Here is a 3328-nt window from a genome sequence, read left to right as displayed (position 1 = left end):
GTTCATACGCATGGCTAGCACGGCAGAACTGGAGGAGGTGTATCTGGGCACTCGTGAGCCACCGCGGGACTCTGGAGGCCCTACCTCAAGGCGGGTTGTGCCTGAATTTTGGCGCAGGGCGCTCATGAGAAACCTGTGGGGTGATGGGGGGAGGTCCTGTGCTGAATGCCCCTCCGGAGGTTATCGCATGAGAAGGTCAGACACCAATGACCCCAGGAGGTGACATGAACGGGGCCGGCCCGCTAGATAGAGCTCAACCATTGGTTTTATCGACGCTGCAGGGACGGACCTGAGCACAAACGCCGTGCCAAGTCTTCATATGCAACGTTCCGACGGAAAACACCCGGCGCACGGCTCCCGCTACAGCGAAGCGTCGAACTTCGGTCGTACGAACTAGGCTGTGCGCCCTTACTCACCTCCACGCGATTAGCTCATGTGAGAACAAGGCACCAAGGACCCCAGGAGGTGACGCACATAGGAGCTGGCCCGCGGGACAGAGCTCGGTCATTTGGATTCGACAGCGCTGCAGGGACGGACCCGAGCACAAACGCTGTGACAGTCCTTAATCATGAGGCGGTCGTGGGCAGGTTGAGAGGGCGAGTGACATCGTGGGGACGAAGCACTAGACATGCCGTTGAAATACTTGGGAAATTCATAAAGGCAAGGCTAGTTCCGATACATGCACAAAAACGACACAACTACGGGCCCGGGCCCTAGCAGCATGAGGATGATGCAGCCCGAGGGGCGCCCTAAGTTGAACAAACCATAAAGTCACCTGGCACCATCATTATAGAAGCGTTGGGGTAGCTGAAGATGCGCACTGTAGAGATCGCTCCTCACGAGCCGACCGGCTCCCGAGGCCCAGGAGGCTCAGGAGGTCCGGGGAGCTCGCGAGGGTCTGGCACCTCCTCCGTCAGGACCGCCTGGCGCCTGGCCTCGTGGGCCGCCATGGTACCCTGCGTGAAGTGCTGGTATGAGGCGGCCACATTCAGGAGGTCAAACAGCGGGACGTAGCTGCATGGGTAGCTCCCACTCCGGCCGACGCGGGATGGACAGAAGAGGTCTTGCGAAGCAGCCGTGTTGAGGCCTGGGATGTTGACGCAGACGTGCAGCCCGCCGCCCATGTCAAGGGCCATGGCTGAACATAATGGTGTGGGCCGACGCTCGCCCCGCATGGCTCGTGCCTCCTGAAGCTCTTCGATTGCCTTGGTGATGAGCTCTTGCATGCCTGGCGCCTCGCGCCTTGCTCATAGAGGCGCGTGTTGAAGCACACCTCCACATGGTGCCTGTTGGGGATATAACTACTAAGTATAAACCGCCCAGGAGGGGCCGGGTTATACTCATAAGGAGTCATCCGTATTGAAGCCCATGAAGACAAGGAGTACGGTGCTTTACTACAGAGATTTAAAGGCCCAGAGCCCAAAGGCGGATTAGGGCTCGTAGACATAAACCGCCATGCGATATGTAACTTGTATTGTAAGATAGGAAAAGGTAGAAACCGAGCCGGACACGTGTATGAGCCGGCATCGGGATTCTGTAAACCGCCGGGCGTCAACCTGTGTATATAAAGGGACGACCCGACGGCAGTTCAAAGACAAGAATTAACAACTCGAGAGCCAGGTAAACCGGATTCGCTCCCTGATCATCGAGACCCCATCAATTCCACCACAACTGGATCGTAAGCTTTTACCTTCACCGCAAGGGGCTGAACCAGTATAAACTCCCCGTGTCCTTTGTCCGATTTAATCCCTTTAAGCTATTCTCGTTGCGATGGCTCCACGACTAAGTCCTCACACTAGGACATCTGACGTGATAATTCCACGACAGTGCCCGAAGGCTTCCCTCGTCACGCTGGTCAGGCCAGAGGCCCTCCAAACGAGAGCCCCCTATCCTGTTCTGATGGGGGTCGGGCGCTGATATGTCTCCATCGTATCTACTTCTCCAAACTCTTTTGCCCTTGTTTTGGACTCTAATTTGCATGATTTGAATGGAACTAACCCGGACTGACGCTATTTTCAACAGAATTGCCCTGGTGTTATTTGTGTAGAAATAAAAGTTCTCGGAATGACATGAAATTTCACGAGAATATTTTTGGAATTAATAAAAAATATTGCCGAAAAAATCAACAAAGGGGGACCCACCACCTGTCCATGAGGGTGGGGGGCGCGCCCTACCCCCTGGACACGCCCCCTAGCTTGTGGGTCCCAGGAGGCTCCACAGACCTCAACTCCAACTCCATATATTCATGCTCGGGGAGAAAAAAATCATAGAGAAGGATTCATCGCATTTTATGATATGGAGCTTCCGCCACCTCCTGTTCTTCCTCGAGAGGGCAGATCTGGAGTCCGTTCGTGGCTCCGGAGAGGGGAAATCGATGCCGTCGTCATCATCAACCATCCTCCATCACCAATTTCATGATGCTCATCGCCGTGTGTGACTAATTCCATCTTAGGCTTGCTGTACGGTGATGGGTTGGATCATATTTATCATGTAATCGAGTTATTTTTGTTAGGGTTTGATCCCTAGTATCCACTATGTTCTAAGATTGATGTTGCTATGACTTTGCTATGGTTAAGGCTTGTCACTAGGGCCCGAGTGCCATGATTTCAGATCCGAACCTATTATATTTTCATGAATATATTTGTGTTCTTGATCCGATCTTGCAATTTATAGTCACCTACTACGTGTTATGATCCGGCAACCCTAGAGTGACAATAGTCGGGACACGTCCCAGTGATGACCATTGTTTGAGGAGTTCATGTATTCACTAAGTGCTAATGCTTTGGTCCGGTTCTCTATTAAAAGGAGGCCTTAATATCCGTTAGTTTCCAACAAGACCCCGCTGCCACTGGAGGGTAGGACAAAAGATGTCATGCAAGTTCTTTTCCATAAGCACATATGACTATATTCGGAATACATGCCTACATTATATTGACGAATTGGAGCTTGTTCTGTGTCGCCCTAGGTTATAACTGTTGCATGATGAATGCGATCCGACATAATTATCCATCATTGATCCATTTCCTATGAGTTCGTTTCATATTGTCTTTGCTTAATTACTTTTCTGTTGCCAGTGTTACGATTGCTGCAAAACTACTACTGTTACTTTTGCCACCGTTACCGTTACTTCCATACTACTTTGCTAGTAAATATTTTGCTGTAGATCTTAAGTCTTTCAGGTGTGGTTCAATTGATAACTCAGCTGCTAATACTTGAGAATATTCTTTGGCTCCCCTTTTGTCGAATCAATAAATTTGGGTTGAATACCCTACCCTCGAAAACTGTTGCGATCCCCTATACTTGTGGGTTATCAAGACCTTTTACTGGC

The sequence above is a fragment of the Triticum dicoccoides genome, chromosome 4B (genome assembly GCF_002162155.2).
Source record: "Triticum dicoccoides isolate Atlit2015 ecotype Zavitan chromosome 4B, WEW_v2.0, whole genome shotgun sequence".
NCBI lineage: Eukaryota > Viridiplantae > Streptophyta > Magnoliopsida > Poales > Poaceae > Triticum > Triticum dicoccoides.
This window is presented reverse-complemented; position numbering follows the sequence as displayed.